The 26,326-nt window shown below is 45.6% G+C and overlaps 1 protein-coding gene across 4 annotated transcripts in view; it reads right to left on the minus strand.

The window, feature by feature from the left end:
• The window catches only part of ADGRB1 (adhesion G protein-coupled receptor B1), a 381,906-nt gene that overhangs the window by 130,014 nt on the left and 225,566 nt on the right, over positions 1-26,326 (minus strand). The gene's annotated exons all lie outside the window — the stretch shown is intronic.

Below are 26,326 nucleotides of genomic sequence, written 5' to 3' on the forward strand. Positions count from 1 at the left end.
ATGCACATGGATTACCAAAGCACATTAAGGCTCTGTGCAAAAAGGATATGTCAATATGGGCACCCGTTCACAGGAAGATTCCTTCTTCAGCTATGATTTAATCAATGCACATTTATGCACTGCTGATGTGTAAATTAAAATAGAATGAGGCAAAAAACACAGCACATTGGGCACTTCTGAGCCCAGAGCACATACCAGAAATAGAAGAATGGTGGGTAATAATAATAATAATAATAATAATAATAATAATAATAATTATTATTATTATTATTATTATTATTTATTTATTTATACCCCGCCCCTCTGGCTGGGTTTCCCCAGCCACTCTGGGCAACTTGTTGGAATATTAAAATACAGTGGTCTGTTAAACATTAAAAACTTTCCTAAACAGGGCTGCCATCAGTTGTCCTCTAAAAGTCAGTTAGTTTATTATTTCCTTGGCATCTGAAGGGAGGGCATTCCACAGTGAGGGAGCCTGGTTCCCTGTAACTTGGCTTCTCACAGTGAGGGAACGACCAGAAGGCCCTCGGCGCTGGACCTCAGTGTCCAGGTAGAATGATGGAGGTGGAGACGCTCCTTCAGGTATACAGGACTGAGGCCGTTTAGAGCTTTAAAGGTCAGCACCAACACTTTGAACTGTGCCCAGAAACGTACTGGGAGCCAATGCAGATCTTTCAAGACTGGTGTTATGTGGTCTCGGCAGTTGCTCCCAGTCACCAGTCTAGCTGCCACATTCTGGATTAATTGTAGTTTCCGGGTCACCTTCAAAGGTAGCCCCAAATAAAGTGCATTGCAGTAATCCAAGCAGGAAATAACTAGAGCATGCACCACTCTGGTGAGACAGTCTGCGGGCAGGTAGGGTCTCAGCCTGCGTACCAGATGGAGGTGGTAAACAGCTGCCCTGGATACAGAATTGACCTGTGCCTCCATGGACATCTGTGAGTCCAAAATGACTCCCAGGCTGCGCACCTGGTCCTTCAGGGGCACAGTTACCCCATTCAGGACCAGGGAGTCCTCCACAGCCGCCCGCCTCCTGTCCCCCCCCCCCCAAAAAAAAACAGTACTTCTGTCTTGTCAGGATTCAACCTCAATCTGTTAGCCGCCATCCATCCTCCAACCGCCTCCAGACACTCACACAGGACCTTCACTGCCTTCACTGGTTCTGATTTGAAAGAGAGGTAGAGCTGGGTATCATCCGCATACTGATGAACACCCAGCCCAAACCCCCTGATGATCTCTCCCAGAGGCTGCATGTAGATGTTGAAAAGCATGGGGGAGAGGACAGAACTTTGAGGCACCCCACAAGTGAGAGCCCAGGGGTCTGAACACTCATCCCCCCCCCACTTTCTAAACACGGCCCAGGACGAAGGAGCGGAACCACTGTATAACAGTGCCCCCAGCTCCCAGTCCCTCTAGACGGTCCAGAAGGATGTTACAGTTGATGGTATCAAAAGCCGCTGAGGGATCCAGCATTGCTAATGCATTGGTTCTGCTACAAAAACAAGATTAGGCAATGCAAGATCTCAGCATCCGTGGAGTATTTGGATGGAGAGAATGTTGTAAGCACCTCCAGCTGCCAGTTAGAGGTGACTATATAACAAGAGGACATGGAGGGCGGGGGAATAATTTCTTCTGTTCACATTTTAATGCAATCCCACCCAATCCACTCTTCCTGATCCAATTTGCAAACCAATTTGCACAGGACTCTTTCCAAATCACACTTCTAATTTTGCAATGCGGTTCCCCAGCTCAGAATGAATACAACACACACACACACACACACACACACAGACACACAGAGTGCACGGCCATCCCTTCTAGACAGACTGACACAGTAGAAACCAGACTTGCCATGTTCACATGTTCTACCTATGGGACCGCCTCTCCTGGTATGCCCCACAGAGGACCTTAAGGTCCACAAATGACAACATTTTGGAGGTCCCAGATCGCAAGATTGGCCACAACTAGGGCCAGGGCCTTTTCAGTACTGGCCCCGACTTGGTGGAATGCTCTGTCACAAGAGACTAGGGCCCTGCGGGACTTGACATCTTTCTGCAGGGCCTGCAAGACAGAGCTGTTCTGCCTGGCCTTTGGTTTGGACTCAGTCTGACCCTTATGTTCCCCTCCCCTTATGGTTTTGATGAGGCTGCATTTTAAATTGCATTTTAACCTGTATTTTAAATTGGTTCCCCCCCATTATATTTTTGCTGTAATTTTACTGTTGTTAGCTGCCCTGAGCCCTGCTCTGACTGGGGAGGGCTGGGTATAAATAAAATTTATTATTATTGCTATTACTTACAAGTAATAAAGCACCATACTGCCCATTCTGTATCTTTCATTATCTTAATACTACAGCGATACTATAATAAATAGTGTATGTTGATACTAATATGCAAGAGTCTGTGAGTGCAGGCAGATTATATTGAATTCTCCCATTTTAAAATTGTATTCCATGTCATTCTCAATTCTCTAAGAAGAAACAAAAAAAGAGGTGCCAAATGCAATTTCTCCACCTTTTTCATGAGCATCGCTAGGGTCCAGGATTTATTGAAATCCCCATCATGTTCTGCCCTGCACAATATTTCAGCACAGGATCTTGAGGCCATGGACTGATTCAGCCAGCACTGCAAAATGGCATTTCCCATCATGTTCTGCCTTTGCACACAAAAGTGCCACATATTTTAAGGCAATTAAAACACAGAGGAGATAGAGCAAAAAAAATTAAAAATCTAACTAATATCGGGGGAGGGTTGGAACAGTAACTTAGGGAGCAAAAATGGAGTTCATAATCATGTGTTTGTTCCATATCATTCACATGGGGGGGGGGGATTTGCAGAGGAGATTCAACAGGAAGAAAGAGGTGTGGCCTAGGACCCACGTACCTACGGGACCACCTCTCCTGGTATGCCCCACAGAGGACCTTAAGGTCCACAAATGACAACACTGTGGAGGTCCCAAGTCACAAGGTGGTTAGATTGGTCTCAACTAGGGCCAGGGCCTTTTCAGTACTGGCCCCAACTTGGTGGAACTCTCTGTCACAAGGGACTAGGGCACTGCGGGACTTGACATCTTTCCGCAGGGCCTGCAAGACAGAGCTGTTCTGCCTGCCTTTCATTTGGACTCAGACTGACCCTTATGTTTCCCTCCCCTTATGTTTTTGATCTATGGTCTACTTTTAAAATGAGGCTGCATTTTAAGTTGCATTTTAATTTGTATTTAAAATTGCCCCCCCCATTATGTTTTTACTGTAATTTTACTGGTGTTAGTCGCCCTGAGCATGGCTCTGGCTGGGGAGGGTGGGGTATAAATAAAATTTATTATTACTATTATTAATCCTTCCCCATCAGGCTGCTTCTGCCCATCCCCCCAACTAGGATCTGAGTTCCAAAGAAAGCCCAGCATGCAAGAGAGGGAATAGGAGCACATCAGCGGGGGGGGGGGGAATTAGCTGGGAAGATGCTCCTGCCACCTGCCTAGACCAGTGTCTTCTGGCTGCAGATGCTTTGGATTACAACTCCCATCAGGCTGTGCTGGCTGAGGACGATGGAGGTTATAGTACAAAACATAAAGGTAAAGGGACCCCTGACCATTAGGTCCAGTCACGGACAACTCTGGGGTTGCGGCGCTCATCTCGCTTTATTGGCCGAGGGAGCCGGCGTACAGCTTCCGGGTCATGTGGCCAGCATGACGAAGCCACTTCTGGTGAACCAGAGAAGCGCATGGAAACGCCGTTTACCTTCCCGCTGGAGCTGTACCTATTTATCTATTTGTACTTTGTGCTTTTGAACTGCTAGGTTGGCAGGAGCAGGGACCCAGCAACGGGAGCTCACCCCGTCGTGGGGATTCGAACTGCTGACCTTCTGATTGGCAAGCCCTAGGCTCTGTGGTTTAGACCACAGCGCCACCAGTGTCAGTACAAAACATGCCGGAAGCCAAAAGTTGAGGAACACTGTGCTATACTAATGTCCCTGTTCAAGAGAAGTGTGTTCCTCCCCTCTGCTTTCTGAGAAGCTCTCCCTATTAATAATGAGCAAGGCAAACTTGTTAGTGGCACTGACCCTTCCATTCTTCAGCTCTAGAATAAAGAGGCAGATTGGGAATCTATTCAGTGGGGAATATTTAGAACCCAGCATCTGCTAGACAACTGTTCTGTAAAAGAGAAGCAAAAGCAAACTGTAACTGCATTCCTTAATTGGCAGTTTTGTGTGTGTGTGTGTTTGTGTGTGTGTGTGCCATTTGTGGGGGATCAAAGGCTGCTTATTTAGACAGGAATGTGGCTATTTTGTACTTTCCTTTTTTTATACACCCAGCTTTTTCTCCACCCACCTCAGTTTATTTTCTCTCAAGAAAGAAAGAAAGAAAGAAAGAAAGAAAGAAAGAAAGAAAGAAAGAAAGAAAACATTTTACGTCATTATCCCCACCACCAATCCACTTGCTCCAAACTGGGACAGATGTCAAAACATCTGTGTGAAACAGTCATCCGCTTTTCACACTGTTGTTAATCTCAGCTCTGGGGACAAAGCAAGAAGGATTGAGGAGAGATTCCCTAAGGGGAGATTCCTTCTGTTCTCTGGTGTGAGGACAGGGAGGGTGCGATTTTGCTAATTAAATACCTGCTAATGTGGAGGCAGCTGAAAGAGGGAGGCTCCTAATTAAAACGGGAAGAGGGTAGTGGGTGGTGGAAATCAATCTGTTTGCCAAGGGCTCAGCTGGGGACAATATCTCTCTCTCTCTCTCTCTCTCTCTCTCTCTCTCTCTCTCTCTCCCCGCCATAGCTCCCTGGATGGACCACACACAAGCAAATCTCAACTCTGCAGGGTCTGATAACATGTAATGCTTCCACCACAGATTGCTCGATTTAATCAGATCAGAAATTTGCCCCACAAGGGCTGGCAAGCCGAGAGCAGATTGCTAGTCACTCACACCGTCCACTTTCTCAAGCACAGTTGATGTTAGAAAAGTCCCAGTTAATTGGGTGGCGTTTTCAAAGTCTATCTCCCCCCACCCATCTTTCCTAGGACTTCCCCAGCCCCTTTCCTCTTCCTGGGGTTGAGTTCATTAGGCATATAAGACAACTAGTGCTGTATAGTGAAATCCATGAAACTCACTGGGTTGGAAAGACCTGTGTGTGAATCCCATGAAAGCTATTGCCATTGAGAGAAAACACTGCTGTAGTAAAGAACTTCTGGGAAATGATATATAATGAGATGAAAAAGTTGTTGAAATATATATTCTTAAAAAACAACCCAGAAGCATTTTTACTTGGTATTATAGGCCAAGACATTAATAAACAAGATGTCAAAACTGTTCTTATATGCAACAACAGCGGCAAGAGTATTGTTAGCCCAGAAATGAAAGCAAGAAGAAATTCCGACGAAAGAAGAATGGCAGACGAAATTAATGGACTATGCAGAATTGGACAAAATGACAGGAAGGATTTGAAACCTGCGGGACCAGAGATTTACAGAAGATTGGAAGAAGTATATGAATTATTTGAAGAGCAACTGTAATCAACAAATTACGCTAGCAGGACTACAATAAGTTTTGTAAGGAGAGATATACGAAGTGTTACAAAGTAGAAAAAGATAAAGATATTGGTTATGAGTTTGAAATGTAATAGGGGAAATAAGAAATGCATACCAAGAGATTAGATTGGAAAATTTTCAGACAGGACTGATGGAAGTAAAAAAAATAATTAATAAGATGTTTAATTACTGTTGAAAATGATATGTTAAAAAAGTAATAAAATTTATATATAAAAAAGAGAGAAAATACTGCTGTGAAGCACTGGGGTGTCCTGGGATAAGCTCAAATGCCACCATTCCCTGTGCCAGTGACACCTCGAGAGGAATGCTTATCAGAACCCAAGAAGAGTCCTGCTGGATCAGGCCAATGGCTCATATAGCCGGGCGTCCTGTTCTCACTGTGAGCTACTTCAGAGGCACCGAATTCTGCCCAACACTGGGAATGGGGTCCCCATCACACGGGCCTCCGGCCTGGCCACTCAAGGGGGGGAGGGATGAGGTTCAGCCCCATCCCAACAGATTTTGAAGTGAAAGCACTTCAACCCTATAGAGTTGGTGCCTATGCATTACTTGAAGAAGTACAGTGGTGCCCCGCAAGACGAATGCCTCGCAAGACGGAAAACCCGCTAGACGAAAGGGTTTTCCGTTTTGGAGGCGCTTCGCAAAACGAATTTCCCTATGGGCTTGCTTCGCAAGATGAAAGCCCATAGGGAAATCTCCGGGACAGCGGGGAAGCGTAGCGCGTCTTCCCCACTGTCCTCAGACCTCCTCCGAAGGCTGGCGGTGGGGCGGAGAGGCCTGCTCCGGCCGGCAGCCTTGGGATGGCTGCTCCGAAGGCTGGCGGTGGGGCGGAGAGACCTTCTCCCCGTGACAGCCTTGGGATGGCTGTCCTGAAGACTTGCGGTGGGAGGAGGGTTTTCCTTCCCACCGCCAACTTTCAGAATGCTGTTCTGAATGTTGGCGTGGGGAGGAAAAACCCTCCTCCCACCCCAAGCCCCGGGAACAGAGGAGAAGCGCTGCGTGCCTTCCCCTCTGTTCCCGTAGCTGTCCTGAAGGCTTGCGGTGGGGAGAAAAGCCCTTCTCCGCACCACCAGCCTGGCAAGCGGTCTCCATAGGAACGCATTAACTGATTTTCAATGCATTCCTATGGGAAACCCCGTGCTTCGCAAGACGAAAAACTCGTAAGAAGAAAAAAACTTGCGGAACGAATTAATTTCACCTTGCGAGGCACCACTGTACTTTCTCTTATCTGTCCTGAACTTTCCAGCATTCAATTTCATTGGCTGTCCATGAGTTCTAATGTTAGGAGAGAGGGAGATTAAGTTTTCCCTATCTGTTTTCTTCAGGCCACGCATTACAGTAGTACCTCTGGTTGCGAACGGGACCCATTCCGGAGGCCCGTTTGCAACATGAAAAGACCGCAACCTGTAGCAGCACACGCGGGTTGTGATTTGGTGCTTCTGCGCATGTGCAAGCAGCGAAACCCGGAAGTAACCTTTTCCAGTACTTCTGGGTCGCTGCGGGACGTAACCTGAAAGAACGTAACATGAAGCAAACTTCCTCATTCTCTTAGGAATGGCATTGGTGTCCACCTGAGAGGTGCCAGAACTGACTTCCAGCAGCAGCAACAACAACAACAACAACAACAGCTTATTTATACCCCGCCCATCTGGCTGGGTTTCCCCAGCCACTCTGAGCGGCTTCCAACAAAAGATTTAAAATACATTAAAACATCAGTCATCAGTCATCAGCTGTGAGTTCCAGCTGAAGAAAAAGTCTTGAGGTCATCTCTTATTCACCATTTCTCTAAATTAAAAAATCCCCATCCTCCTAAAAACAAACAAACAAACAAACAAACAAACAAACAAAACAGGAAACCTCTGACTTAGTGGCAACAGTTATTTGCTTGCTTTCACCATCTGACCTCAGATCAAATCAAATTCTAATAAATCCTTTCCTGGGGGGGAAATAATAATCCTGCACATTTGGAGCTGTCCGTTCAGCACCACAGAAGCAACCCTCTGCATTCCTAGGCCTCTTCCACCTGGGACTCAGCGCCACCTACTGCAATACAGCCTGACACACTATGCATCGCAATTCCTCAGCAGTAGGTCAGCTGCATGACAAGTTTACCCCCCTACCCCCACCCCGCTTGCGGTCCCAAGAAGCTGCCAGGGCTAAGTATTGACCCAGCTGTCAGCTGTGGCTCATGTGTGTCGCTGTGCACTAATCCACTTTGCAAGCCGGCTAAGAAGCCAACGCTTCTTAGGGAGTTGAACTACTCAGAACTGCAGGGAGCGTGATGGGTTGGGATATGCCATGGTTCTAGGGCAAGGGCTGCCAACGCCGTGCCCATCAGTTCATCTAGCCAAAGAAGCCTTTTGTGGCGCCCATGGGGTCTCCTCCCTCCCCAGTGAAATTAGTCTTGAAAGAAGCATCAGGTTGCTGCTAATAGATTCATTTGGGGGGAAAGGCAAATTTCATGCTAGGGGTCATTAGGAATGGAACTGAAAATGAAACTGCCAATATATCTTAATGCAACTACATTTCAAATACAGTGGTACCTCGGGTTAAGATCGAATAATAATAATAATAATAATAATAATAATAATAATAATAATAATAATAATTTATTATTTATACCCTGTCCATCTGGCAGGGCCTCCCCAGCCGCTCTGGGTGGCTTCCAACAAAATATTAAAATACACTAATGCATCAAACATTAAAAGCTTCCCTAAACAGGGCTGCCTTCAGATGTCTTCTAAAAGTCTGGTAGTTGTTGTTCTCTTTGACATCTGGTGGGAGGGAGTTCCACAGGGCAGGTGCCACTACTTAATTCATTTTGGAGGCCCATTCTTAACCTGAAACTGTTCTTAACCTGAGGTACCACTTTAGCTAATGGGGCCTCCCGCAGCCGCTGTGCTGCCGCCGTGCAATTTCTGTTCTCATCCTGAAGCAAAGTTCTTAACCCGAGGTACTATTTCTGGGTTAGCAGAGTCTGTAACCTGAAGTGTCTGTAACCCAAGGTACCACTGTACTGTGTTCAGTTCTGGTCATCTCAAGTCAAATAGGGTAGAGTGGTACCTCGGGTTAAGTACTTAATTCATTCCGGAGGTCTGTTCTTAACCTGAAACTGTTCTTAACCTGAAGCACCACTTTAGCTAATGGGGCCTCCTGCTGCCACTGCACCGCCGGAGCACGATTTCTGTTCTCATCCTGAAGCAAAGTTCTTAACCCGAGGTAATATTTCTGGGTTAGCGGAGTCTGTAACCTGAAGCATATGTAACCTGAAGCATATGTATCCCGAGGTACCACTGTACTGTAGAGGTTCAGAAAAGGGCAACCAAAATGATGAAGAGGAGGAAGTGACTACCCTACATGGAAAGGTTGGATTGTTTGGGAATTCTGAGCTCATAGAAAAGACAAATAAGAGGTGTCAGGACAGAATTTTGCAAACCGATGCCTGGCATGGTAAGAGGAACGTTGTTGTTTTTTCCTCACTCTCTCATAACAACAGAACTCATGGACGTCCAAGAAAGCTGAAAGTTGAAAAATTCAGGGCAGATAAAATAAAGTGCTTTTTTTCACACAGTACACAATTAAACTGTGGAACTCCCTGCCACAGGAGGCAATGATGGCTAAGAACTTGGATGCCTTTAAAAGAGGATTGGGGGGGGGGGAATATTGGCAGTTCAAAAAGCCATAGATTGTTCAACTAATCCAGAAATGCGGCAGCTAGACTGGTGACTGGGAGCAGCCGCTGAGACCACATAACACCGGTCTTGAAAGACCTACATTGGCTCCCAGTACATTTCCGAGCACAATTCAAAGTGTTGGTGCTGACCTTTAAAGTCCCAAACGGCCTCGGTCCTGTATACCTGAAGGAGCGTCTCCACCCCCATCGTTCTGCCCAGACACTGAGGTCCAGCGCCGAGGGTCTTCTGGCGGTTCCCTCGCTGCGAGAAGCCAAGTTGACAGGGAACCAGGCAGAGGGCCTTCTTGGTGGTGGCACCCGCCCTGTGGAATGCCCTCCCACCAGATGTCAAAGAGAAGAACTACTACCAGACTTTTAGAAAACATCTGAAGGCAGCCATGTTTAGGGAAGCTTTTAATGTCTAATAGATAATTGTATTTTAATATTCTGTTGAAAGCTGCCCAGATGGGCGGGGTACAAATGATAAATTATTATTATTATTATTATTATTATTATTATTATTATTATTATTATTATTATTTTAAATAGACAAAGGCCTGGGAAAAGTCAAATGTTTTTTGCCTGGTGCCTAAGCAAAGGAGCCAGGTGAGCCTTTCTGGGGAATCTCCTTTATTGTAATCTGAATCGACTGGTTCAAGTTCTCTCCTCTAGAGTAGCAAGAAATAAGCCTGCTCCATTTTTAGAAATGTGCAACTGCTATCATTTTACCTCTCAGTCATCTTGATGGTTCCTGTGTCGCAGGTGGGTTTTCTGTGGGGAGGGGATCATGGGTCACTGCATGGTCCCTAGATACCAGCTACATTATCACATATCTGCTGTGTGTGTGTGTGTGTGTGTGTGTGTGTGTGTTAAGGGGATACAGAATGACTTCAATCCATCACACTTACACACACTACCCTGGGCATGCAGTTATTTCTTTTCCTTACACTAATCTATTTCTCATTCCAACACTTTATGATGCATAAGAAGAAAATCAATTGTAAAAGAAATCCAAGGACTGACTCGGGGTTTTTTTAATGTCACAGTTTCTACAACTTTAGTGTGCATGAGTGAGTGATGCCTCCCCCTAGTGGCAGGTCTTGAGAGAGAGAGAGCACAGCTCCCTATTCACCTCCAAATCTATGTTTTCTAGAGGGATCTATTGCCAGGGGAAAACACAGAAAGTGTTCCATCTGTACAAAAAAGGGGGTGGGGCTTGGTTTGTACAAAGATTTCAATCGCATAATAATTGGCCCACAGGATCAGAGCCAGGGCCAGCTAGCCAATCATTCTGCTTCCATCAGTGTCCAATCAGATGTCATTGGGAGTGGTGCATGCTCTAGTTATCTCCCACTTGGACTACTGCAATGCACTCTACGTGGGGCTACCTTTGAAGGTGACCCAGAAAATACAGCTAATCCAGAATGCGGCAGCTAGACTGGTGACTGGGAGTGGCCGCCGAGACCATATAACACCGGTCTTGAAAGACCTACACTGGCTCCCAGTACGTTTCCAAGCACAATTCAAAGTGTTGGTGCTGACCTTTAAAACCCTAAACGGCCTTGGTCCAGTTTACCTGAAGGAGCATCTCCACCCCCATCATTCAGCCCGGACCCTGAGGTCCAGCTCCAAGGGTCTTCTGGTGGTTCCCTCCCTGCAAGAAGTGAGGTTAAAGGGAACCAGGCAGAGGGCCTTCTCGGTAGTGGTGCCTGCCCTGTGGAACGCCCTCCCAGCAGATGTCAAGGCAATAAACAACTATTTTACTTTTTAAAGACAACTGAAGGCGGCCCTATTTAGGGAAGTTTTTAATGTCTGGTGGTGTATTGTTTTTAATATTCTGTTGGAAGCCGCCCAGAGTGGCTGGGGAAAGCCAGCCAGATGGGCGGGGTATAAATAATAAATTATTATTATTATAAACTATTATAAGAAGGGACTTCCGGGTTGGCGCCATCGCCGAATGGCGGACTCCCTCCGAGCTCCGGAGGGAGCCTGCTCGGCAGGGGCTGGGTCCTACCGCGCCGGCGACGCGGGGACCCTCAAAAACCATGGGCGCTGAAACCCATGGACATGGTGACTCGGTGGGCACCGTTTGCGCCCCCCCGACCCGCGAAGGAGCCTTTTTAAAGGCTCCGGAGCGGGGGACGGGGGGTGGTGTGGTGCTATGAGTCCTCCGCTTCCCCTGCTGAGCGAAGCCGCATGCCATTTGACGGAGAGCGCTGACTTCTTCCATTGAAAATCTGGACTAAAAAGAACAACCCGTGAGTAATTGGAAATCGGACTTAAAAGGGAAATAAATAAATAAATTCGGAGCGAGCGGAGGAGGTGCAAAAAGGAAGTCCGTCTCCCCCCTGCTGTAGAGGATTTAAAGCAAAGGATTTGACATCTAAGATCGAGAGCCACCTTATATTGATAAAGTTATTAATTTCACGATGGAAAATTATAAGACTGTGCTGGAGGAGAAAAGTGGAACGTATGAGCTAAAATGCAACCCCCCCGGGAACCGGGAGCGATCCGCGAGAGCGCCTGGCGAGGAGAAATAGAAGCTTTGACAGCTGTCAAAGGAGCTGTCAAAGTTGAAGAATAAAGAGAGAACTTTGTTACGAGGGCTTTGCCGGTTACATTTGTTACAATTTGATATAGATTGTTGAAAACAAGGGACAACAAGTTACTTTGACTGTTGGGTGTGATCTGGAAGGAAACTGAGTTACTATAATCCCTCTAGAGGGGCTATGGAACACTACAAGTATTGCTGGCATGGAATTTGAATAGGACTTTTTAGCTCCTGGGAAAACTGCAGAAATGGAACACTATTTTGTCTACAGAGGTTTCTACACTAAAGGAGACAATAGATTTATCTATTGAATAATGGAAGGGACTTGACGTAAGGTTTTGTTCCTGAATAACAAAGCCTCTGTAGAGGAATTAGAAGCTTTTGGAATTAGAACATTTTTGCAGTGGAGCAGGAAAAGAAACCAGAGGAAAGTGAGGAGAGAGAACAACAAGAACAACAAGAACAACAAGAATTGGACAAAGCTGGAAGTGGGAACATTTGGGACATCCAGATTTGAAAGGTCTAAAGAAATAAAATTGGAGTTTTTACTCTTAAATATAGAGATCTGGATGGAAAAAATGGACCTTCTTGAGATAGAGTCCTTCCAAGATTGGATGTTCGAAACTAAAGACAACCAAAAAGACGGCAAAAGACTATTAAAAAGACGGCAAAGTGGATTTGTGAAGGATTTCGGCCTAGATGTGGGATCTCCAGGATGACAGCAGACATTGATGGACATTGGGGAACACAACCGGGAAAGGGGGGAGGGAAATTTGGAATCCAAAGGGTGTAAAACTATACTTTATTTTTTATTCATATTATCCTATTCTGTTCTGCATATTAAAGAGGGGAACTCGTGGAAGGGAACAGGGGTCGATTTTAGGGGATGGGAAAATATCTTTAACATTGGGTCGATGATAATAAGTTCAAAATTTGGGGTAAGAACTTGCTGAATCTATTTGAAGGAACTGGAATACAAAAGGGGGTGGGGTGGGGAAGTCCTGGAAAGATGCTAATGAAAATAAGGTTTAAAGTGGATGTTTTATTTTTTTATTTTTCTTTTTTTGTTATATTTGGAAATTTTCAATAAATATTATTTTTTTTAAAAAAAAAAAAACTATTATAAGAAAGTTATTGGCCTTCCAGTTTGATGCTGGTGGCTGACATTCAGAGATACACTCCCTCCAAACACATAGTCTCAATTTATCTTTACTATAGAAGAACATAAGAAGTGCAGAGACCAGATATCTGTGTGAAACCCACAAGCAGTATTTGAGCACAGCAGCCTTCTCCCCACCTGCAGTTACAGCAACTGCTGCCTCCATCATAGTTAATGTCTAGGCAACACAATGACCATGTACATACACAATAGACAATCTTTATAGAATTCCTTCAAACCACAACAAGTGACCACATTATTACATGAGAGCTGTTCAACAGCATTTGATATTTTCATTTACACACATTCATTCAAAATAAGATGGGTTTATGAAGCAATTCTATATCCTCCCACCACACTGACGAAGAATTCTACGAAACAGTAGTCAATATCTGGAATCACTGTTCAGTGTTGGACATCATATTTGCCAAACACAAAGCTTCACAGCTTGTCTTTCATCTTACAAAGTCTGGTACCTCGCTTCATTTAAAGATTTTCAGAGACTTTGAGTCTAAAGAGTTCATTTTGTACTTGTTATGGTTTGAAGGAATTCTATAAAGATTGTCTATTGTGTATGTACATGGTCATCGTGTTGCCTAGACATTGCTGACGTTCTCTTTGCAACACAGTGGTTTCTTTGGTTACTTATCCATCATAGTTAATAGCTGCCGGTGGATTTATGGAATCATTTAAGGCAGGCTTTGCCATCCTGTGGCCTCCGGCTGTTTTGGATCACAACTCCCAGTAGCCCAGCAACTATGGGCTGGCCACACCTGATGGGAGTTGGCAAAGACTGGCCTTAAGCTTAGTAGGCATACTAATCATTTCTTGTATCGGTGAGTTCCACATGTTAAGATTTTTGAAGGAAACTGTTTAGAGGGGAAAGAAGGATAGCGCTTGCCTTGAGACACAGAAACTTACTTGTTGAAAGCAGTTCCTTCTACATGCCACTTCTAGGATCGACTAAATGATGACAGTGAAATGATTGCAGAAGCATACAACAATTATTTTCAGCAAGGAGAAAGGGGTTTTTTATATATATAAAAAATGAGGGCTGTGTTAGACTACCACTTGCACCCCTTGTTAGAGGCAATGGAAACTTTTTCAAGGAACTTGGAGAGCCCACCTATAAGGAGTGGTGAGATTTTAGAACCCCTAAATTCTTCTCCAGCTTGGGTGGTTGCTTAGAATCCACTGCTGCTACCTAGGAAGATGCCTATACAAAGCTAGATCATCAGTCCATCCAGCTCGATATAAAAAGGTAAAAAAGGTAAAGGACCCCTGGATGGTTAAGTCCAGTCAAAGGCGACTCTGGGGTTACGGCGCTCATTTCACTTTCAGGCCAAGGGAGCTTGCATTTGTCCACAGACAGCTTTCCGGGTCATATGGCCAGCATGACTAAACTGCTTCTGGTGCAACAGGGTACCGTGATGGAAACCAGAGCACACGGAAACTCTGTTTACCTTCCTGCCACAGCGGTACCTATTTATCTACTTGCGCTGGTGTGATTTCAAACTGCTAGGTTGGCAGGAGCTGGGACAGAGAAACGGGAGCTCACTCCGTCATGGGGACTCGAACCGTCATTGGCAAGCCTAAGAGGCTTGGTGGTTTAGACCACAGCACCACCAGTGTCCCAAGCTCCTTTACCTTTAGCTCGATAAAGTCTATGCTGAATAGAAGTGGATCTCAGGGACAGGGGTCTTTCTCCAGCCCTACCTGGGAATGTGATGGATTGAACCACTGAGCCATGGTCCTTTCATTGAAACTCTCAAGGGAATGGCCATTCCCATGGGAAAGGAAGCAAGGAAATGGCCAAGTATTGTTGTTCCAGTTGCAGCTGGTGTGGTGGTGACTACATCTCACCTTGAAGGGGGTTGGCAAAGCAGTGGCAAGGGAAGGGATGTACAGAGGACCCAGCAGGGCTCCAGAGATTCATCTACCCAGATGAAAATGATGTATAGGTGGTATATCACCCCAGTAAAATTAGCTAAAATGTATAAAATAAGTAATAAATGTCAGAAATGTAAAGATAAGGAAGGAACTTTTTATCACATGTGGTGGGAATGTAAAAAAAAGTGAAAAGCTTCTGGGAAGTGATATATAATGAGATGAAAAATATGTTGAAATATATATTTATTAAGAAACCAGAAGCATTTTTACTTGGCATTGTAGGAGATGATATTAATAGTCAGGATTGTAAGTTCTTTTTAATATGCGATGACTGCAGCAAGAATATTATTGGCACAAAAATGGAAGCAAGAAGAAATACCCACGAAAGAAGAATGGAGGATGAAGTTGATGGAATATGCAGAATTAGATAAATTAACAGGAAGTATTCGAAACCTGCAGGATCAGATATTCTTAGAAGACTGGAATAAATATATGAACCATTTGAAAAGTAATTGTGATGAACAGATTACGCTAGTAGGATTGCAAGAAGTTTTTTAAGGTGGATTATTTGAAATACTGCAAGAAAGACTATGAAGAGAACAATTAGCTAAGGATAATTAAATGGAATATAGAAATTAAGAAATGCAGAATAAGTGATAAAGAATAGAAAATCATCAGAGGTGTTGGTGGAAGTCTAAAATATTGTATAAAATGAAAAGATATGTTGTATGACTGTTGGAACTGATATGTTAGGTAGATTTTTGATCTATCTATCTATCATCTATCTATCTATCATCTATCATCTATCTATCATCTATCATCTCTCTATCATCTATCTATCTATCTATCATCTATCATATCTATCTATCTATCTATCTATCTATCTATCTATCATCTATCTATCATCATCTATCTATCATCTATCTATCATCTATCATCTATCATCTATCATCTATCATCTATCTATATCTATCTATATCTATCTATCTATCTGTCTATCATCTATCATCTATCATCTATCATCTATCATCTATCTATCTATCTATCTATCTATCATCTATCATCTATCATCTATCATCTATCTCTATCTATATCTATATCTATCTATCTATCTATCTATCTATCATCTATCTATCTATCTATCATCTATCTATCATCTATCTATCATCTATCTATCATCTATCATCTATCATCTATCTATCATCTATCTATCATCTATCATCTATCTATCATCTATCATCTATCATCTATCATCTATCTATCATCTATCTATCATCTATCATCTATCTATATCTATCTATCATCTATCATCTATATCTATCTATCTATCTATCTATCTATCTATCTATCATCTATCATCTATCTATATCTATCTATATCTATCTATCTATCTATCTATCTACCTATCTATCTATCATCTATCTATCATCTATCATCTATCATCTATCATCTATCTATCATCTATCTATCATCTATCTATCATCTATCTATATCTATCTATCTATCTATCATCTATCTATCTATCTATCTATCATCATCTGTAAAGAGATGCATCTACCCAGCCCTGACCTTTGATCCAGCTCAGCAGCATCCAAAGTCAGGAGGACGGCTCCATCGTAGTGGCACCAGAGGCTTGCTCTGTGGCTCTGCCTCACAACACACCCTGCTTCTGCACTCCTCTCTTCTTCCCATCTGGCCCCACTCTTGCTACCACCATCAGAGGAATTTGCCAGATGAGAAAAGTGAAGGCTGGCGGCAAACACTTTTGGCCACATTCTGGTTCGCATTCGGTATTAGCCCTACTCAGAGCAGATCCAAATGGGCGCGGCTAACTTAGCTTCTGAGTCTCAACTTTTTGTACTTCTTTGCAGAGGAAAAATAACTGGTCAATTAATCTGAGGTGAGCATGGGAAATCTCACAAAGTCTCCTGCTATACCCAAAGGTCTCAGTGTAGTGAAGAAGATTGGTTGATGATTAACTCGTTGCTGGATCCAAAAGCTTCCTTTCTGGATTTGAAACCCTCAGGGTCGGAGTCCGGAAGGTAATAAGAGCAACCTGGCTGCTGGAGTGAATTACAGAAGCCATTCTAGAATCTGCTATCCATTCCAGGGTTTTGGTGGAGCTGAATAAAATCAAATTCCTTCCAGTAGCACCTTAAAGACCAACTAAGTCAGTTCTTGGTATGAGCTTTCGTGTGCATGCACACTTCTTCAGATACTTCTTCAGAATACTTCTTCAGATACTTCTTCAGATGCACACTTCTTCAGATACTTCTTCAGGTATCTGAAGAAGTGTGCATGCACACGAAAGCTCATACCAAGAACTGACTTAGTTGGTCTTTAAGGTGCTACTGGAAGGAATTTGTTTTGTTTTGACTATGGCAGACCAACACGGCTACCTATCTGTAACTGAATAAAATCATTCGACACTTTGCTGGAACTGATTGGATAAGGCACTGCCCATCTTTAGTTCATTGTGTGTTTTATGGTGCATTGTAAACTGCCCTGAATGCTCTTTGTGGGCGTGAGACAGAATATAAATCCCATTTTTAAAAGAAAAGATAAGGGGGGAAGCGAAAGGGCATATATAAGGCAACCCGCTAACTCTTCCATGCCAGTTCAAAAAACAAGAAAACCACACACTTTACAATTGCCAAAGGAGAGATGACAACCTCGCAGTAAATTCAGAGGCCAACACATGCACCCTTCTTGAAATTTCAAAAGGGGAGATTGCAACCTCACAATAAATTCAATGTGCACTCGGGATCTCTGGATTTGAAATGCCTGTTGGCTGACTCCTGTTTCAGCCAACCCCTGTAAGTTAAGCCATTCAAGAGTCTGGGCAGAGCATTTGACCGCCACTGTTTCCGTCTGCTGGGTCAAGTAAGTAATGCTGAGAAGAACTCCCAATGCATTAGCAATTCTTGGCACATTCTTAGCAAGCTGCATGAGCAACAATGAATTCAAGAGCTATACGGGGAGCGGTGTGTGCACTCTGCTACAGGGCCAGCCTGTCCCAGACTCATGAAGCACCACACAATTCTCTCTGTGCGCAAGGGAGTGGGGATTCTACCATGTGTCTACGGAGCAAAGCAAATTTACCTCCTCCAGCGGGAATATGAGACCATGGGGAGCCGGCTCCGAAATAGTCAGTTAGAAATACTTGCATTTGTACAATATCCATGATGGGGGAGGAGCCTCAGGCAAAAAGCCTTAGTTACCTATCCACAAGTACACCACACACAAGGTATGCATGCACACATTTGCAAAAAGCAGAGACATCACCTTGCCAACAAAGGTCCGCATAGTTAAAGCTATGGTTTTCCCAGTAGTGATGTGAGGAAGTGAGAGCTGGACCATAAAGAAGGCTGATCGCTGAAGAATGGATGCTTTTGAATTCTGGTGCTGGAGGAGACTCTTGAGAGTCCCATGGACTGCAAGAAGATCAAACCTCTCCATTCATAAGGACATCAGCCCTGAGTGCTCACTGGAAGGACAGATCCTGAAGCTGAGGCTCCAAGACTTTGGCCACCTCATGAGAAAAGAAGACTCCCTGGAAAAGACCCTGATGTTGGGAAAGATGGAGGGCATAAGGAGAAGGGGAAGACAGAGGAAGAGATGGTTGGACAGTGTTCTCAAAGCTACCAGCATGAGTTTGATCAAACTGCGGGAGGCAGTGGAAGACAGGAGTGCCTGGCGTGTCCATGGGGTCATGAAGTGGAAGGCAGTGGAAGACAGGAGTGCCTGGCATGTCCATGGGGTCATGAAGAGTCGGACACGACTAAACGACTAAACAACAACAGATACATTCTGCATATTCACTGCTGTGGGGTGACCACAGATATTAGAAAGCCTGAAATGACCAGAGTTCCATTTATGAACATAAGAGCCTGTTGGCTCAGGTCAACGACCCATCTAGTCCAACATCCTCTTCTCAGAGGCCAACCAGATGCCTCTACTGGGAAACCTGCAAGCTGGACTGGGGCATGAGACCTCTCTCCTCCTATGGTTTCCAGCAAATGACATTCAGAAGGATTGCTACCTCCAGCCTTGGAGGCAAATCATAGCCATCATGGCGAATCCTCCAAGAATTGGTCTGATCCTTTTTCAAAGTCAGTGGCTACCACTATCTCCTCTGGCAGCGAGTTCCACAGTTCCATAAGAACAAAAGAACAACCTCCTGGATCAGGCCAAAGCCCCATCTAGACCAATGTCTTCTTCTCACAGTGGCTGACCAGATCCCTTTGGGAAGCCTGCAAGCAGGAGTTGATCACAAGAGCCCTCTCTTGGGGAGCAACTAGTTTTCAGAAGCATAGCTGTCTCTGATGGGAGGCAGAGTAGAGCCATTGTGCCTAGTAGCCGTCAAGAGCTCTCCCATCCATAAGGTAAAGGTAAAGGGACCCATTTAAAGGGACCAATTGTAAAGGGACCCCATTAGGTCCAGTCGTGGCTGACTCTGGGGTTGCAGCGCTCACCTTGCTTTATTGGCCGAGGGAGCCGGCATACAGCTTCCGGGTCATGTGGCCAGCATGACTAAGCCACTTCTGGTGAACCAGAGCAGCGCACGGAAATGCCATTTACCTTCCCGCCGGAGTGGTACCTATTTATCTACTTGCACTTTGAGGTGCTTTCGAACTGCTAGGTTGGCAGGAGCAGGGACCGAGCAACGGGAGCTCACCCCGTCGCGGGGATTCGAACCGGCAACCTTCTGATCAGCAAGTCCTAGGCTCTGTGGTTTAACCCACAGCGCCACCCGCGTCCCATCCATAAATTTGTCTAAACCATGAATTTGTCTAATTTACAACACAACTGTCTCTCTCTCTGTGTTACCACCTCTGCAAACCCTCCAACATAACTCTGCCCAAATCCAGGACAATGCCTGTGAGGTTCTCTTCTCCTTGTGCACAGCCACCACCCCAGCTGTGGGTGAAGTGGCGCTGGGCTCGCAGATCCCTAGTACATGCGCTCTGCTCTCTCCTGTGGTTCTGGGGCTGCAAGAGGAGAAGCGGAGGGTTGTCCTCACTTCCTCACTCCAACCCATCACATTGACATTGCTCCACTCCCCAACACACGTTCTGATTGGAGGAGAGCCTGGCTTCTCCCAGCAGCCACCGTGGCTGCCTTCTTTCCCCACTAAATTTTTAAAGATACCGAAAAGAGGGGGAAGTTGTGCTCCTCAGCATCAGAAGCCCAAGGGTGGATGCATGGATCCCAGGACATTCCAGTACCCAATCAGATGGCTTCTTTAAATCCATGATGTCCCGGTCAAAACTTTGCCGCCAGGTGTGCTCAAGAAGGACACACATTCAAACCTGATGCCCAGAAAACTCTGCCACTCAGGTCAACAATGGCTCTTAGCCATTGTGTCTCCACTCGCCACCCCGATCCCCAGGGGAAAGGAGAGGTAACTAATAATACTAATTATACTCTACTAATAATACTAATTATACTCTACTAATAATACTCTACCAGCAGTTCTCAGCTGAGGCCTGGTTCAGGGTGGCTGCAATCTCCTCCTCACTCCTTTGCACCCTCCCTCGATGAGGATATTTTCTCCGGTTTTCGGGATCCGTGGCCTCTTCCAGTTAAATTGCCAGAGCTAATTTATTCCCTCCCACAGACTGCCGTGGGTGCCTCTCTCTCTCTCTCTCTCCACAACTCAGTCCCGTCCCATTCCTGCCCCCCACCTCCAAGGCCAGTAAAGCTGACTAACTCACAGGCCTGAGCACTTCAGAGATGCCATGTGACTCGTAAGCATGGAAACCCATAATGAGGCCCCCACATTGCTGGTGCACAACAGGAGGCAGCCAGGAGCCTGAAAACTGGACACTTCCCAAGGAGGTTGGTAGAAGAATGGGGAGGGGATAGTCTCCTCCTCCCCCCCCAGACCCTTAAAAAGGGAGATGGGGAGCAGGAAACTGAGCATAAAGTGGGAGTCAGGAAGATAAACACCCACAACCAACGCAGAGATGAGAGGAGCAAAAGAGAACCGACAACACCATCTTCACTCTGAGCTGAGAGTCCTGGCATTGAGGAACCTGTTTCATCAACATGTAGGGCATGTTGGTGCGCTGAATGCCACAGGCCAGCCAGCTAACCCTGCGCATTGTTAGGTATTCAGAGGAGGGAGGGCACAGAGAAGGGATGTTTTCCTCTTCTCAAGTGTTTGGAGAGGAGGGAAAATTGGGACATGCCGATCTGAACTTAATTCAGAGGGGAGGGAGGGAGACAGAATCGCCAGACCTCTGTTTCCATGGCACGATTACACCCTCTACATCAGAAATTTTGCACCTTGCCGTAGCTAGGCTCTTTTAAGGGGGACATATGGGGAGAGAATAAATGGAGTGGGGGCATTGTTGTCCCTCACGCAGCGAGGAGGGGAGGGTGATGCCTGAACAGTCCTCCTTTTGTTCATTTCCATCGGATCTTTCACACAAGAAAATTTCCCAGAAAATCATACAGTGGTACCTCGGGTTACATATGCTTCAGTTTACAGACTCCACTAACCCAGAAATAGTGCTTCAGGTTAAGAACTTTGCTTCAGGATGAGAACAGAAATCCTGCTCTTGCAGCGCGGCGGCAGCAGGAGGCCCCATTAGCTAAAGTGGTGCTTCAGGTTAAGAACAGTTTCAGGTTAAGAATGGACCTCTGGGACGAATTAAGTACTTAACCTGAGGTACCACTGTAATAATAACAATTATTTAGTATTTATGCCCCGCCCATCTGGCTGGGTTTCCCCAGCCACTCTGGGCGGCTTCCAACAGAATATTAAGATACAATAACCTATTAAACATTAAAAGCTTCCCTAAACAGGGCTGCCTTCAGATGTCTTCTAAAAGTCTGGTAGTTGTTTTACTCTTTGACATCTGGTGGGAGGGTGTTCCACAGAGTGGGTGCCACTACCAAGAAGGCCCTCTGCCTGGTTCCCTGTAACTTGGCTTCTTGTAGTGAAGGAACCACCAGAAGACCTTCAGAGCTGGACCTCAGTGTCCAGGCTGAATGATGGGGGTGGAGACGCTCCTTCAGGTATACAGGACCGAGGCCGTTTAGGGCTTTAAAGGCCGGACCAACACTTTGAATTGTGCTTGGAAACATACTGGGAGCCAATGTAGGTCTTTCAAGACCGGTGTTATGTGGTCTGTGTGTCAGGTGAAAGAGCTCTGTGGACAGTATTTGGGGTGGTCAACCTACGGGTCGAAGGCTGAATGTGGGGCTCAGCCTCATTGGGAAAGCCCTCGGCAAGTGATCAGACCTCTTGGAAGAGCCACCTGTGGTTCCCCTCCTAGCCTGATGGGTAGTGATGAAGAAGAGAGAATTGGGTGTCAGAGAAAGAGAGAGAGAGAGAACAAAAGTCAAAGAGAAAGAGGGGGAAAGATGAGTGTCAGAAAGAAAGTGAATGGGGTGTGCGGCCTAGGACCCACATACCTATAGGACCACCTCTCCTGGTATGCCCCGTGGAGGACGTTAAGGTCCACAAATAACAACACTTTGGAGGTCCCAAGCTCAAGGAGGTTAGATTGGTTTCAACTAGGGCCAGGGCCTTTTCAGCACTGGTCCCGACGTGGTGGAATGCACTGTCACAAGAGACTAGGGCCCTGGGGGACTTGACATCTTTCCGCAGGGCCTGCTAGACAGAGCTGTTCCACCTGGCCTTTGGTTTGGACTCGGTCTGACCCTTCTGTTTCCCTCCCCTTATGGTGTTGATTTATCAGCTACTTTAAAATGAGGCTGCAATTTAAATTGCATTTTAACCTGTATTTAAATTGGGTCCCCCCCCCTTCTCTTTCCCCCTATTATGTTTTTACTGTGATTTTATTGGTGTTAGCTGCCCTGAGCCCAGCTCTGGCTGGGGAAGGCAGGGTATAAATAAAATTTATCATTCTTATTAAATAGAGAATGGGAGAGGAAGAAAACGGAAGTGTCAGACTCAGACAGACTTGCCTATTTCAGGTCTTTCCCTGCACATGTTTTGCTGCTGCTTCAACCACTGTATGTGTGTGGGCCCCGGCCAATTATCCCCAAGGGAATAAGGCACTTAACAGAAAAAGAGGCTTCACATCCACCCCCCCCCCCCAATCTTCACCTGATGTTCTGAGAATCAAGATATTTAAGGTGTACATTTGCATCAGGCGCTGCCTCCAGAGAATTCACTTCTCACACACATTACTCCCATCTTCCTGCTGAGGGCCTGCTGGCTGTTCCCTCACTGCAAGATGCCAAGTTACAGGGAACCAGGGCGGGTGCCACTACCGAGAAGGCCCTCTGCAGTTTCTTAGAAAGATGACCATGGGGATGTGAGAATTTCCCCTGTGGCCCACCCTTCCAGTTCCTCCTCTTTGAACTGCAAATCCCAACACTTCCCCACCAGCCTAGAATAATAGAATTGAGGCTAAGAGACCTAACACCCTGCAATACAGGAATCACATCTAAAGAAGACCTGGCAGGTGGCCACCCAACCTCTACTTAAGACCTCCAGTGAAGAAGAGTCCACAACCTTAGGAGGTGGGTCATTCCATTGTTGAACAACTCTTATCTTTAGAATATTCTTCTTAAGTTTTAGTCAGAATCTCCTTTCTCGTAACTTGAATCCATTAGGTCTGTTCCTACCCTCTGGAACAGTGGAAAACAAACTCGCTCCATCTTCCATGTGACAGCCTTCCAGATATCTGAAGATGGTTACCATCTTCTCTTTTCCAGGCTAAACATACCCAACTCCTTCAACTGCTCCTCATCAGGCTTGGTTTTCAGACCTTTGACCATCATGGTCACCCTCCTCTGCACACCTTCCAGTTTATCAATATCCTTCTTAAGCTGTGGTGCCCAGAACTGGACACAGGACCCCAGGTGTGGTCTGACCAAGGCAGAATAGAGCAATGATACTAATACTCTCTTTATCCTGGACAAGCCCTGATCTTCCTCCACAATGAGGAGGCTGCATCCTTACAAGCCACCGCAAAGGAAGCCTTGCCACAGTTTTACTCCAGAGGAGATTTGGCAGCCTTTCAAGGCAATGGGGGAAGGCGTTTGCCGAGACATCCACTCAAACTATGCCGCTAAGCAGCTAATAATTACTTCCTATGAACACCCCTGGAAACACACAGCGGCGTAACCCAGAATCGTTCCATGCTCGCAGCTTTCAATTCTGCCAGCTTCTGCAAAGCTCATTAATCACACACGCTATTCTAAACACAAACAAGCGTTGGCTCCCCCAGCTTGTCCAATTCAAATATAAAAGGCGGGGCATGGAGGAGGAAGAAGGGGAGGGCCGGCTCACCAGAGCGACATGCAGTCACCCAAGCAGGCTGGATTTATTAAATCAAAGAGCCATTATTAACAATGCAGCTTAAATATCTATCTAAATGCAAATGAGCGCATGATGGATTGTAGGATTCCCCCCCCCCCGCCATGTCCCTTCTTGTTTTTTAAAAAAAGAATTCAGACACTTCATGTTAGGATTTTGGAAGGACTCATTTGTTGTTGTTGTTGTTTTTTGAGAAAGAGGGACACAAACCTGCAAATAAAGCCAGGTGTCTCAGGAACTGGAGCTTTAAGGGACAACCCGTCATGATCTGTGTATTTAAACAATCCTTACAGGAGTTATTAAAATGGACCTGGCTCAATACTATGCTAACTATGTAGCTGAACCTGTTGCCAAAGGTAAAAGGTAAAGGGACCCCTGACCATTAGGTCCAGTCGCAGATGACTCTGGGGTTGCGGTGCTCATCTCGCTTTATTGGCCGAGGGAGCCAGTGTACAGCTTCCGGGTCATGTGGCCAGCATGACTAAGCCGCTTCTGGCGAACCAGAGCAGTGCATGGAAACGCCGTTTACCTTCCCGCTGGAGCGGTACCTATTTATCTACTCGCACTTTGACGTGCTTTCAAACTGCTAGGTTGGCAGGAGCAGGGACCAAGCAACAGGAGCTCACCCTGTCGCAGGGATTCGAACCGCCGACCTTCTGATTGGCAACTCCTAGGCTGTGTGGTTTAACCACAGTGCCACCTGCATCCCATATGCTAACTATGTGGCTGAACCTGTTGCCAAAGGTAGCTGTAAGCATATCAGTGCCCTTCCAGACAAAGGTGTTGTGTGTCTCAGGATCTCATGTCCTGCAAGTGGAGAGGTAGTCCACCCTGGATGGGGTTGTACCCCCCTGGAAAGAGCAGGTTGGTAGTTTGTGGGGTGCTCCTCATTTCAATATTCTCACTGGAGGCCCAGGTGGCCTCAGTGGCCTTTTCCCAGATCAGGTTGATTTGCCAGCTATGACCCCTTTGCGGTGGTAACTTCCTAGTTGAACATGTTCTATATGGGGTTGCCTTTGAAGTCTGAAGACCTCAAGGCCACGACCATAAAAACTCCATTTTAAGGCTGATTCCCCCGTTCCTTGACTCCTGATCACCTGCCCTTGCCTTTGATCTGATGGTGTTTGGTTTCTATAAAGGTTTTCTCCAACGAACTACCTGGCAATTGTGTGAGCCTCCAGATTCTGGCTCCCCAGTCGCACACACACACACACACACACACACCCTCTGCCATCCTGCATCACAGGACAGTCTGGACTGCAAAGAGCTGCACATGGCCACACAAATGAACCAATTGACCTTTCTGCAGAATGCCAAAGGAAACAAAGGAGTCCGTTGCATCTTGCAAGAGAGCAGATGCATGTTGAGCACTGAGTCAGTGGCCACAAGCAGGGAGCAATCATCAATCCCACTTCCTCAGCATGGGAAGATGTGCTATGCAAGGCACATGAGCTAGAATCTTATGCGCAATCATAAAACCTTTTATATGTCCACATTAAAGTTTTAATTTATGAAGCATCCATAAGAAAGGGGAGAGCTGCTATCCCTCAGCCAGTTGCATTCCTTGGGTTGGCGCTTCCCCTGTGTTCCGCTCTCCCTTCCTTATGGTTTAATTTTGAGAATCTCAATAATTGATTTTGCAGTGGACACATGGGCTGTTTGCTGAACTTACAGTATGCAATTGATTACAAATATTGCGTAACGTACATTGCCATTATGTTGCTCTGCCCCATTCATTTCAGTGTAAAGGAAACACAGTACAGTGGTACCTCGGGTTACAGATGCTTCAGGTTACAAACTCCGCTAACCAGGAAGTGGTTGCTCCAGGATAAGAATTTGCCCCAGGATAAGAATGAAAATTGCGCGCCAGCAGCACAGCGGCAGTGGGAGGCCCCATTAGCGAAAGCACGCCTCAGGTTAAGAACCGTTTCAGGTTAAGAACGGACCTCTGGAACGAATTAAGTTCTTAACCCGAGGTACCACTGTACAAATGGAAGGGGAAGGGAATGAGAACCATTACAAATCATTTGTAAACTGCAACCACAAGAGTGAATACTCATTGCATTTGATGGGTTGATGTTTGTTCTGGGCATGGGATGAAAAAGCAAACACAAGCCATTTCCAGTCCTGTTTTAAGTTTTTGTTGAAATTCCCTGACACTATAAGATGGGCACAGATCAGAGTGGGGATGAATAGGAAGGACTAT

This window comes from Podarcis erhardii (genome assembly GCF_964252035.2).
Source record: "Podarcis erhardii genome assembly, chromosome: 8".
Classification (NCBI taxonomy): Eukaryota; Metazoa; Chordata; class Lepidosauria; order Squamata; family Lacertidae; genus Podarcis; species Podarcis erhardii.